A 13898-nucleotide genomic window follows, 5' to 3' on the forward strand; every position below is an offset into this window, starting at 1 on the left:
ATCTCTCTGTTAGTAAGTTCGAGCCCCACAGCAAGCTCGCTGCTGTCAGCACGGAGCCTGCTTTGGATCCTCCGTCTCCCTCTCTCTGTCCCTTCCCCACTCACACACTCTCTCTCAAAAGCAAACATTAAAAAATAAATACATATTGAGTGTCTTGTATCTGCAAGGCACAGTGCTAGCTGCAAGCATTATCCATCCCCTAAATAAATATTCATTAAGTGATTACATGAAAGAGTGGAGGAAAGAGTGGAGGAAAGGACATATTTCATCATTTATTTCTCCCACTTGGGGACCCAGGTGGGCTTTGAGAATGAAGCAATATTTTTGTTTTTCATCTACCCCATGGCACTTAATCAATGTCTCCTACATGCCAGCACCACACTGGACCCCAGAACACAAAGGTGAGCAAGAGTGGACTCAAAATCCTTACTGGCCAAGCTCGACATCCAGTGATGGAGGCAGGTGGTTGATACAGGTACAGATCACTAGGCCTTACAGCAGTTGCTGGGCCGTGACCTTCTAAGACTGCTGGTGTTGCTCGAAGCAGACAAAGCCTGAGCACTGGAAGCGGGGGATGCTTCCCTCCGGGTTCTCCTTGAGCCTACTGACTCCCACCGTGGCCGCCCATTCAACTCCTCTATGAAACTAGGACTTTCTGATTTATTTTATTTTATTTTATTTTATTTTATTTTATTTTATTTTATTTTATTTTATTTTACTTCATTGCATTTTAATGTTTATTTATTTCAAGAAAGAGAGAGTATGAGTGCAAGTGCGAGCAGGAGAGGGTCAGAGAGAGAGGGAGAGAGAATCCCAAGCAGGCTCCACAGAGCCGATGAGGGGCTTGAACTCATGAATCATGAGACCATGACCTGAGCTGAAATCAAGAGTCAGTTGCCCAACCAACGGAGCCACCCAGGGGCCCTTTTCTGATTTTATTTTTAAACAGTCCTCTCCCCTCCAGTTCAGCAGCAAAGAGACACCTCTCCAGGAGCCAATAGTGTCTCTGCATCTATCCAGCATAATCCCTTAAGGGGACAAGAATAGTCAATCCATCACCACCCTGGCCTCCCTGGAGGCCTGGCGAGCAGCCCCCAGGAAAGGAGAAGAAAGCATTTGCTTACATTAACTCGATTACGCCAATCACTCTCATGGTGTTGTTCTCCACCACTGCACCCATCACAGAGGAGATCCAGAATCCCACATTTACTTTTCACTAATTGATGCCCTTATGTGAGCAGGCGTAATCTCACTAACTCCACCAACAGAAAATAAAGAGAGGAAAATGTTCCAGAAAGAGCTCTTCTTTATATAATCGCCATGGCAGTTATCACAGAGGCTATCTATCTAGGACAAAGTAGTACGGAAAAGATAATGGCTGTGGCATGCTTGGGCCCCCACAGCAGCCTGGGGACACAGCGGGGTCACAGGCAGATGGGAGAGCTTTCCAGCCTCTGCCCCGGCTCCTAATGCAGCACTCGCAGGGCCTGCTCATTCGTCCCCAGGTAGGTCTCGGGGTGACCAGGAGCTAGGCCCCTGAATGTCCTCAGGCTCCTTGCCAGGGCAGGTCCTGTGCTGGCACCTCCTGAGGGCACCAGGCCAGATAGGAAGGTGTCTCCATGGCAGCAGGCCCAGCCGGTTTGTCCTGTGGCTAACACTGAGTGCCAGCTAGGAACTGGCCCCTCCGTAGCTGTCCTCCTCTCTCTGAGACATGTACCACAGGCCAAGCCTGCCTTTGTCCCTGGAGTTTTAGAAACTGGGTAAACCCCCTCCCTTGGGTATCTCTCTGTCTTTGTACAGGCCCACCCCCAAATGCTGAGGGGTGCTCCCCAACCGGAATCCCCTTCTCCCCTCCCATCCACCCTGAACTGTGTTCTTGAGTCAGACTTAGGCATCTGCACTTTTGTCATCCATATTATGGGTTCTTGCCCAGGAAGTTCCCCAGATCTCCACATGATTAAACCCTCGAGGGGTCATCTCTTCATCCCTCTGGAACTGTCAAATCCCTAGGTGAGCATATTCATGTTATTTACAACTTAGAAACAACTAATGTAGGGGGGCCTGACTGGCTCAGTTGGTTAAGCGTCTGACTCTTGCTATCTGAGCCAGGTCATGATCTCATGGTTTGTGAGTTCAAGACCTACATAGGGCTCTACGTTGACAATGTAGACCCTGCTTGGGATTCTCTGTCTCTCCCTCTCTCTCTGCCCTTCCCACGCTCTCTCTCTCTCTCTCCTGGCTTGTGGAGGTCCGTTAAATGTTAAATAAATAAACTTTAAAAAAAAAGAAACAACTAATGTAAGCAAAACCATGAGATTGGATGATTTGAGGGAACTTCCATTTGTTTACTGGAAAGTAAGCTTTTTTTTTTTTAATTTTTTAATGTTTATTTCTGAGACAGAGAGATACAGAGCATGAGAAGGGGAGGGGCAGAGAGAGAGAGGGAGACACAGAATCTGAAGCAGGCTTCAGGCTCCGAGCTGTCAGCACAGAACCCAGCACAGGGCTCCAACTCACAAACCGTGAGATCGTGACCTGAGCCGAAGTCGGTCACTCAACTGACCGAGCCACCCAAGGTGCCCCGAAAGTAAGATTTTTATAGGGAGAGCTACTGGGCATGAACTTGGTAGAGGGCTTGACCCTTTCACAAAAATGTGGGTAAGAGGCACAAGCTGGATTGGAGAAAAGGTACTGTTATGGACTGAATTGTGTCCCTCCAAAATTCATAGGTTGAAGCCTAACCCTTGGTGTAGCTTGACTGTCATTGGACTAAAGAAGTAATTAAGGTTAGGGGCACCTGGATGGCTCAGTCAGTTAAGTGTCCCCCTTCAGCTCAGGTCATGATTTCATGGTTTGTGAGTTCAAGCCCCACATCGGGCTCTCTGCTGTCAGTGCAGACCCTGCTCTGGATACTCTGTCTCCCTCTCTCTCTGCTTCTCCCCTGCTCACTCTCTCTCTTTCTCTCTCAAAAGTAAATACATAAACATTAAGAAACATATTTTTTCAAAAAAGTAATTAAGGTTAAATGAGGTCATATGGGTGGAGTCCTAATCCAGTAGGATTAATGCCCTTATAAGGGGAGTCCAAGAGTGTCCTCTCTCTCTCTCTCTCTCTCTCTCTCTCTCTGCCAAATGAGGACATGTTGAGTAGGCAGTCATCCACAAGCCAGGAAAAGAGCTCTTACTAGGAACCAAATGGATTTCTCAATCTCCAGAACTGTGAGAAGTATTTGGTGTTTAAGCCAGTGTGTGGGCTTCCCCCTACTACATTGATGCAAAGATATTTTGCTGAGTACCACAAAGAGAAGTAATAGGGTGGCTTGGGTAGAACAGTGGAGAAATATATTTAGACTGAAACATCACATTTATCAGATCTACAAATTAAATGGGAGATAACTGACATCTTTACAATACTGAGTGTTCTAATCTACAAATATGGATGTATTTGGTTTCCTAAGGCTACCGTAACAAAGTACCACAGAGTGGGAGGCTTAAAGAACAGAAATTAATTTTCTCACAGTCTGGAGGCTAAAAGTTCAAGAGCAAGGATTCAGCAGGGTTGGTTTATTCTTGGGCATCATTTCTGAGTTGTAGATGGTAGTGTTCTCCCTGTGTCTTCACATCATCTTTCATCTGTACCCACTTGTGTTCAAATTTATTCTTCTTAAAAAGACATCAGTCATATTGGAGTAAGGCACACCCAAATGATCTCATTTTAACTTAAACTCCTCTTTAAAATCTGTATCTCTAGGGGCGCCTGGGTGGCTCAGTCAGTTGGGCATCTGACTTCGGCTCAGGTCATGATTTTGCGGTCCGTGAGGTCGAGCCCCACGTCGGGCTCTGTGCTGACAGCTCAGAGCCTGGAGCCTGTTTCAGATTCCGTGTCTCCCTCTCTCTCAGACCTTCCCCCATTCATGCTCTGTCTCTGTCTCAAAAATGAATAAACGTTTTTTAAAAAGTTTAAAATCTGTATCTCTAGAAGCACCTGGATGGCTCAGTCACTTAAGCATAAGACTCAATTTCTGCTCAGGCCATGATTTCATGTTTTCCTGAGTTCGGGCCCCACATGGGGCTCTGCACACTGACTGCATGGAGCCTGCTTGAGATTCTCTCTCTCCCTTTCTCTCTGCCCACCACCACTGATGCTCTCTCTGTCTCTCTCAAAATAAATAAATAAACTTAAAAAAAATCTCTATCTCCAAACAGAGTCACATTCTGAGGTAGTGGGGGTTAGGACTTCAACATAAGAATTTTGGAGGCGGTTAGGACTTCAACATAAGAATTTTGGAGGCGAACGCAATTCAGACTGTTGACAATGAAATATCCCTCTATTTATTCATGTCTTCTTTCTCTCAATAATGTTTATAGTGTTTAATGTTGAGGTCATGTCCATCTTTTGTTAGATTTATTCTGACATATTTGATGTTTTGACTCTTATAATTGGTATTTCTTAAATACCATTATTTATTTGTTTTTGATATATTGAAATGCCGCTGATTTTTATACATCAATCTTTAATCCAGTGATGATGTTAAATTTTATTAATTGCAATAGTTCATTTGTAAATCCTTTTAGATTTTTCTACTTCACAATCAACATAATCTTGAAATTGTTATTTTATTTGTTCCTTTGTTAGTCTTTGTACTTTTATTTATTTTTCTTCCCTTATTGCAGTGGCTAGGACAACCAGTACAACAATGAAAAGAAATGATAATAACAAACCTTGTCTTCTTTCTAATCTCAGTGGAGTTGTTTTCTATATTATACCATCAAGTGTAGTTTTTTCTATGGATTCTTTGTTCATTATAAGCTTAGGGAAGTTTTGGGTTTTTGTTTTTGTTTTTGTTTTTTGTTTTTTTTTTTTTTTGCTATTTCTTGTTTGCTAAGCCCAATCAGCGATGGAATGGATTTTATCACTGCTGATTCTGCACCTATTGAAAGTACCATATCATTTTTTCCCCTTTATTCTGTCGATGTGGTAAAATACATAGATTAATTTTTTAAGGTTAAATATTATATTTCTGGAATGGACCCAAATTCAAAATGACATATTATCTTTTTAAATATTGCTGGATTCATTTTGCTAAGATTTATTTACAATTTTTGTATTTACATATTTTTAAAATATTTTTTAATGTATATTTTTGAGAGAGAGAAAGAGACAGAGTGCATGTGCATGCACAGATGGAGGAGGGGCAGAGACAGAGAGGGACAGAGGGTCCAAAGGGGGCTCTGCCCTGACTGCAGAGAGCTCAAACTCACAAACTCACATGAGATCATGACCTGAGCCGAAGTCAGATGCTTAACCAACTGAGCCACCCAGGTGCCCTGGCTTTATGTCCTTGAAAATGGCCTATAATTTTCCTTTCTTATAAATGTTCATGTCATGATCTAGTTTCAAAGTACTAGCCACATAAAACAAGATGACATACGTTCTCTGTTTTGTTTTATATTATTTTTTAGAGAAGTTTGTACACATTCAGTGTTATTTATTCTTTAAATGCCTGGAAGAATTACCAGCATGTCAAGAGATGTCTTTGTGGGAATTTTTGTAATTACAAAATCAACTTATTTAATCTATAGAGAATTATATAGATTTTAGAAATTTTCTCCCTGATCACTTCTCGGCCTTTTGGCTAAGATCAAGTGTAGAAATTTTTTCCCTGTTTCCATTTTGGTAAGTTGTATTTTTCTAGAAAATTTCTGTTTACCTACATTCTGAAATTTACTGAAACAAAGTTGTTCATAATATCCTTTCACTATTTTTTGTAATTGTCTGTAAGATATGTGGTAATTCCTTTTTTGCATTCCTGATATTGGCAGTATGTGTCTTCTCTCTTTCTTAATCACACTTGGTAAGAGTTTAGTTTTTCAAAGAGCCAACTTATAGCTTTGTAACTTTTTCTGTTGTATATTTGTTCCACCTTTGACCAATTTCTACTATTGTAATTATTATTATCTCCTTTCCTCTTTCTTTTAACTTAATATTTTTAAACTTTCTATTCTAGGTTCTATCAATAAAATCAATAGCTGATTCATTTTCAGTTTATCTTTTTTTCTGACATATGGACTTATCCTTTTAAGCATGGTTTTAACTACCTCCTGCCTCCGTTGGTGTGCCACATTTTCATTTTCATTTCATAAAATAATTTTAAATTTCCATCGTGATTTAATTTTGCCCTTGAGTTATTTGGACATATATTGTTTAGTTCCCAAACATTTGGGGGCTTTATAATAAACTTTATCATTGATCTCTAGCTTTATTTCACTCTATAATTTTACTACATGGAATTCTGTTAGGATTTGACTTATGGTTGAGTATATGGTCAACTTTGATATTGCTATACCATGTACTCTTAAAAATAATGTGAATTCTGAAGTTGTTTCTACAGATGGTAAATCATGTTCAAATTTTATATACCTTTAATGATTTGTTTTTGTTTGCTTGTTGTTGAGAACATGTAAAATCAGCCAATATGGTTGTGAATTTCCTCCTTTAAATATGCAATTTTTGCATCAGCTATTTGATGTTGTATTATTGGGTGCATACAAATTGAAAAGTATTCAGTCTTAGGGTGCCGGGGTGGCTCAGTCAGTTGAGTGTCTGACTTCGGCCCAGGTCACGATCTTGCGGTTTGTGAGTTCGAGCCCTGCAATCAGGCTCTGTGTTTGGAGCCTGGAGTCTGATTCTGATTCTGTGATCTCCTTGTCTTTCTGCTCCTCTCCTATGCACTCTCTCTCTCTCTCTCTCTCTCAAAAATAAACATTAAAAAAAAAGTATTCAGTCTTTCTGGCTGATTGATCTTTTATCATTATGAAATATCCCTCTTTATCTCCTAGAATGCCTTTTACCTTAAAGTCTATTTTGTTTTATATAATTATATCATGTTATTTTTTATTAGTTTAGACTTTCAGTTCTTTTGTGTTCTTATATGTAAGGTGTTTACTTGTTCAGCTTGAGAGATTTTGTTTTATAATTGAAGTATTCAGACCATTTATACTTAATGTAATTCCTGGTATATCTTGGGTTTTTATTACTATTACTTATTATATGTGTTCTACATCCTTTATATGCCTTTCTTGCAACTTTTTGAATTAATAAAGCATTTTAAGATTATTTTCCAGTTCCTTCTGGAAATTACAACCTTGGTGGTTACATATTTTATTTTTCTTTAATAATTACACAGTGATTACAACAAACATCTTTGATTTATTAGGGCATCAGAGAGATAAGTACTTGGATCACTTCCCAGGTAATGCTAGAACTTTAACAATTTCAATTCCATTACCTTGCTCCCATCTTTTGTGTGTTGTTTTATGTATATGTTCTCATGAGTTTTAAATCATTATCATTCTATGTAGTCAATATTCATTTAGACTTACCTACATATCTTCCATTTCTCTTTATATCTTCTCACATTTCCATGTTGCCATTTGAGGTAACTCTCCTTCTCTCTTAGGAAATGCTTTAGTACTTTTTTAGTGTGTGCTTGAAGACAAAAAATTGTTTAGTTTTGGTTTTTCTAAAATTGTTCTCATTTTTTCTTCATTTAACAGATTTGTTTTCTGGATATAATTCTAGTCGAGTAGTTACATTCAGAAAAATCTATTCAGTAACATTTATGTATGAACTAAAATTTATCCAAAACTTACTTTGGCCAAGTAATTCCCCTTTTAGGAAATCAATGGAAATAAGTTAAAGTGAAAATAAAGCAAAATGTGTAAAGATATAAACTGCATCATTATTTATAAAAGTGAAAAATTGGAAACAAATGTAAAATCCAACATTAAGGCAATAGTTCAGTAAATTATGGCAAATCCATACAATATTGTGAAATGTTAAAAGGATGTCTATGAAGTACTTCTGTGAGAAAAAAATTCATGTAATTATGGGGGCGCCTGGGTGACTCAGTCGGTTAAGCATCTGACTTCAACTCAGGTCACGATCTCGCAGTCGGTGAGTTCGAGCCCCGCGTCAGGCTCTGGGCTGATGGCTCAGAGCCTGGAGCCTGCTTCCGATTCTGTGTCTCCCTCTCTCTCTGCCCCTCCCCCGTTCATGCTCTGTCTCTCTCTGTCTCAAAAATAAATAAACGTTAAAAAAATTTTTTTTAAAAAGTCATGTAATTATGAATGTGAGGAAACCAAGATGTAAATTTCAATGTATTTTGTGATTTTATTTAAATAACAAAGCTATGTGCATAGTAACAACCTGAAAGGAAATACATAACTCAGTTAACCCTCGTTATCTATGAGGTAAAAGGTTATGGGTGGCTATTTTTCTGTAATTGAAATAAATCATTTCCATATTTAACTACAGTAGCCTTAATTCTTCTTTTCTTTTTTCATTTAAATTTATAAACAAAACAAATGATAAAACTTATAGCTCTGTTAGAGGACATTTAATGTAAGGGGGTAAAGTGATTATAACTGTCTTCCTCACACAGAATTTCCCATGAAAGGAAAACATGGAAATATACCAAAGAGACCCATTTACATTGTCATGCATTGTTCCAAGTCTCAAATCACTGAGAAAAACCTACCGCACACAAGTTGCCATGAGCACCTGATCCCCAAGCATAAATCTTTGTGTTGAAAATGGCATATCCCACACATTTCATCTGGAGTTAAAAGCATAGTATACACCTTCCTTCATATATAGTATGAGTCACTTCCTAAACCTCATTAGGGATGGTAATAATGCTTCCCCAACAGGAATTAATTCCATGCTAATCATATATGTCAGTGACTTTCACAGCTGCTTCACAGAAGCAAGAGTTTTGCAAATTAGTTGCTTTCTTATTTGGGGAAGGTGTGGGATGGGCCAGAAGCAAAAGCATCGTTGGAACTCACATAATGTTTTCAGACTTGTTAATTAGCCTAGCAGTCTCATTTTATCATTTCATCAGAAGATGGTTTGGGGCATAAGCAGTCCTAAGGTCATCATTCTGACTTGGCTGATTAGCACTGGGCTTGTCAAATAATTGGAAAGGTCACAAAACAGTGTCTAGTCTTTCTCCTCGAGCTAAAATTATTGTCAGAAAAATTTCTAAAAGATATTCTAGGATTAGCTTCCTGGTATAAAGCAGATCTGAATTTGAATACCTGGTCCCTGCTCCTTTGCTGTATGGCCTAAGGGAAAATGCTTATCCTTGTGAACCTAAGTTTCCTTCTCTGTAAAAATGGAAAACATGGGGATGGACAAGACAACACACATGGAATATAATGTCCAACACACAGAAAGGGTACAGTAAATTTTCATTTACTTAAATCTTCCTTCGATACTTACTGAAAAACTTTGCCTATTAAGAGGACCGAGATTCAATTTATAAACTAAGTGGACAGTTTCCAACCCACCCCCATAGCTAATACTAGTTAAGCTACTTTCAGTCTAAATGCAGAACATGAAATAGACATGGGGCATCAGGTATGGGTGGGAATAGAAGAGGGAGTGAGGCCAACTCAATGGAGATCCAGGCAAAACACAAAAACCTGAAAAGAAAGTCCAATGAAGAGACAGTATGGGTTAGTTTTACTCATTCACATTCTTAACACTTATTGAGCACCTCATATATCACAGACTTTGAAGCAGAAGATACAACGGGAAATAAGGTAAGCTTCCTCTTTTCTTTTCTTTTTTTTTTTTTTATTTATGTATTTTGGGGAGAGCACAAGTGAGGGAAGACCAGAGAGAGAGGGACAATAGATACAAAGCAGGCTCTGAGCTGACAGCAGCAATCCTGGTGTGGGGCTTGAACTCATGAACCATGAGATCATGACCTGAGCTGAAGGATGCTCATGACCTGAGCTTGAAGTTGGACGCTCAACCAACTGAGCCACTCAGGTGCCCCAAGCTTGCCCCTTTCTTCAGAAAGCTTACACTCTACTGGGCCGGCAGTGGGGGTGGGGGGAGGACAGATTGAAGACAGTATGCAAAGGGCTATGGTGTGGGATGATCTGGTATCTATGGTGACAAGGGGAGGTGCCTCATGTTCACCACTCTAAGATAGCCCTGAATCAGCCCTGCTTTCCAACATCAGTGAGTCTGCTTGCATGGTGTAGAGCTACCTTGAAACAGGGGAAAAGCTAGCTGGGCTAGGAGGCAGCAGAATGGCATTGAACAGGGCAAACATACTCTGTATTTTATTCAGTCTTAACTCCAGTCTTTGGGGAGGGTGCACCCTCCCCGCAAGACATAGGCAATCATCACAGAAGTGCACAGCTGTAATGAATCAATCCACTAATTCCTATAGTCATTGAAATGAGCAGCTTCTTTTGGGGAAGACCCTCCACCCAGAGAAGGCTAGTTTGCCCATATGCCAGATAGGTCTTCCCTGAGCACATCTCCCTGAGTACCTGCCTCTTTCTGGAGTTCTACTATGGCCATGTCAGGATGGTCACTTCCCTGTGTTTCTCCTGGCTGGTCAGGATTAACTGAAGGTGTGAAGAGCTCAAAGGAAGCAACATTGACTTTTTTCTGGCATAGCAGGTCACCCAGAGAAGTGAAGTGATTGAGCCTGGATTTTGAACAGTGTTGAAGACCTTGCTAGTTTGGAAGTTGAAAGTTGATTAATCCTCCTCATTGTACCCTTTCATTAACTCCACAAATATGTGGTGACTGCTTACTATGTGCCAGGCATAGCACTAGATGCTGGAGATACAGTGGAGAGTCAAAGTAGACCCAGTCCCCACACCCATTGACTTTACAGACCAGTGAGGGAGGAAGACCTTAAGCAAATAAAACCAGAAATTAAATGTGACAAACAAGCCTGGTCCCAAGACATAGGATGCCATGGGAGGATGATTTTACTTAGTCAGAGAGGTCATCCCTAAGGAAGTGATCTAAAGGATGAGTGAGAGTTGAACAATGAAGACCGGAGGGAAGGCAGCCAGAACAAAGACTCTTAGCAGAAGAAAGTAAGGCATGTATCAAAGATAGAAAGAACCCAGGGCAGCTGCAGTGGAGATAAAGGCAGGGGATAGGGAGAATGGGTGCCAAGTGAAGCTGCACAGGTGAAGTCATCTATGGTGGGACCTTCAGGGATCTTTATGTCAAGCCACACACAACTTCAGAACTCACTGGTTCTCTAAACACCGATTATTGTGTCTCATATTCTTTTAAAATTTTTAATTTAGATTTTTTTTAATCTCGAGTTAATTGCAGACTCACATATGCTTGCAAAGAATAATACAAAGAAACTCCTTGTATCATTTACCCAATTTCCCTCAATGGTGACCTCTTGTAAAATGATAGCTCCAAACCAGTATATTGACATTCAAGACACAGAACAGCTCCATTACCCCAAGGATCCCACATGCTGCCCTTTTATAACTACACCCACTTCTCTCCAGCTCCCTAACCACACTCATTTCTCTCCAGCTCCCAACTCCTCCTTTAACTCACTCTCCTCCATTTCTATAATGTTATTATGTAAAAATATTACATAAATTGAATCACAGAGTATACAACTTTTGGGGATCCACTTTTATCACTCAGCATTAACTCTTTGGAGATTCAGTCATGTTATCTTATGTACCAATAGTTTGTTCCTTTTTATTGCTTCTTTTTCTAAATTCTTGAGGTGGGAGTTTATTGATTAGAAACATTTCCTTCTTTCTAATGTACGCATGAAATGGTATAAACTTTCCTTTCAGCAATGCTTTTATCTATATCCTACAAAATTTTGTTGTGTTTTCATTTCCTTCTATTCAATGTACTTTTTTATTTCCACTGAGACTTCTTCTTCACCCCATGAGATTTTTAGAAGTGCATTTTTGGGGTGCCTGGGTGGCTCAGTCAGATAAGCATCCAACTTCAGCTCAGGTCATGATCTCACAGTTCATGAGTTCAAGCCCCACACTGGGCTCTCTGCTGTTAGCACAGAACCTGCTTCAGTTCTTCTGTCTTCCCCCTCTTTCCACCCCTTCCCTGCTCATTCTCTCTATTTCTCTCTCAAAATAAATAAACTTTAAAAAAAATGAAGTGCATTCTTCAGTATTCAATTGTTTGATATTTTCCTGTTTCATTTATATCATTGAGTTCTACTTTGATTCCACTGTGGTCAGAGAACACACTGTATGATTTCAATTCTTTTACATTTGTTGAAGCTTGTTTTGTGGCCCAAGATATGATCAAACTTGGAACATGTTCTGAGGGCTCCTGAATATAATGTGCTGGTTTCTTGGTCAGCTTTTGTTTACATACTTTGCAGCTTTGTTGTCTGGTGCACATACAAACACATTTAAGACTGCTATGTCTTCTTTGTGGACTGACCCATCTTTCATTCTACAGAGTCCTCCATTTCTGATAATTTTCTTTTCTTTGAGGTCAACTTTATCTGATAGCCAGTTCTTCATTTTGGGTATCAATGTTTGCATGATACATCTTTTTTCATCCTTTTGCTTTCATCCTACCTATGTCATCATATTTGAAGTGAGTTTCTTATAAACACCATACAGTTAGGCCATCTTTTCTAATTCATTCTGCCAATCTATGTCTTTTAGTTGACATATTTATACCACTTATAGTTAATGTAATTACTGCTTAAATGTACCACTTAATTTTTTTTTTATTTTCTGCTTGTTCTCTCAGTTTTTTTTTATGTTTTCTGTTCTCTGAATTGCTGTGAGTTATTTGAACCAACTTGTTTTAGAGTTCAACTTTAACGTATCTGTACTGATTTTTTTTACTGTTTCTTTGTATAGTTGTTTAAATCATTGCTGTAGGTATTATATACATATGGCTTATCACAGTCATTTTATTAGTTTCAGGGAAGCACAGAGACTTACATCCCTTTATGTATTTTTAATCTCCGCTATATATAACATAATCACCTTAAGTAATTTTTTCTAGAATAATTTAGAATAATTTCAAACAGTGTTTAATTTTTGTTTCAACTATCAAACTTAGAATACTTAAGAGAAGAAGAAAAGTTTATGGTATTTACTATAGTTTTGTTTATTGTGTTCTTTATTCATCCTTGATGTTCCAAGTTTCCTTCTTTTATCATTTCCATTCTATGTAAAAAACTTCTTTTAGTCTTTCCTTTAGAGTAGATCTGCTGGTGAAAGATTATTTTAGGGACACCTGGGTGGCTCAGTCAGTTAAGCATCTGACCTCAGCTCAGGTCATGATCTCACCATTTGCGAGTTCAAGTACCATGTCAGGCTCTGTGCTGATAGCTCAGAGCCTGGAGCCTCCTTCAGATTCTGTGTCCCCCTCTCTCTCTCTGCCCCTCCTCTGCTCTCTCTCTCTCTCAAAATGAAATAAACATTTAAAAAGAAATATTATTTTAGTTTACTTCTGATCTTTCTCTTCATTCCTGAAGGATATTTCAGCCAGCTGTATGATTATGGGATGATAATTCTTCTCATTCAGCCCTATATTGTGCCACTTCTTTCTGGCCTCCATGGTTTTTGTGAGAAATCCACTGTTATTCTACTGGTTTTTCCCTTATAGACAATGTGTCATTTTTCTTTGGCTGCTTTCAAGATTGTTCTTTGCCTTTAGTTTTCACATGTTTAATTTTGCGTCTTAGTGTAGATTTATTTAGGTTTGTCCTATTCTGGATTTTTTTTTAATGTTTTTTTCCCCCAGCTTCTTGGATCTGTAGGTTCTAGGCAACATTTCTTACAGTACTTTTTCAGTCCTACCTTTTTTTTCTTCTCTTTCCTGGATTTCCATAACACGTAACACAAATGTTTGATCTTTTGCTATAATCCCACAGATCCCAGAAGCTCTGTTCTTTTTCAATTCTTTGAGGTTTATTTTTTATCACCGTTGCTCAGATTGCATAATTTTTAGTTTTCTATCTTCCAGTTCACTTATGCCTCTGTCCCCTCTGTTCTGCTGTTGAATCCCTCCACTGAGATTTTTATTTCAATTAATTGTATGGTTCATCC

At 39.0% G+C, this 13898-nt stretch overlaps 1 pseudogene; it reads left to right on the forward strand.

Moving 5' to 3' along the window:
* The first annotated feature begins 5615 nt into the window (after nucleotides 1–5615).
* LOC128773377 (U2 spliceosomal RNA) lies at nucleotides 5616–5756 on the forward strand (annotated as a pseudogene).
* Nucleotides 5757–13898: the final 8142 nt, after the last annotated feature.

Source organism: Panthera pardus, unplaced genomic scaffold, assembly GCF_024362965.1.
Source record: "Panthera pardus isolate Hobbes unplaced genomic scaffold, ASM2436296v1 HiC_scaffold_24, whole genome shotgun sequence".
In the NCBI taxonomy this organism is placed as follows: domain Eukaryota; kingdom Metazoa; phylum Chordata; class Mammalia; order Carnivora; family Felidae; genus Panthera; species Panthera pardus.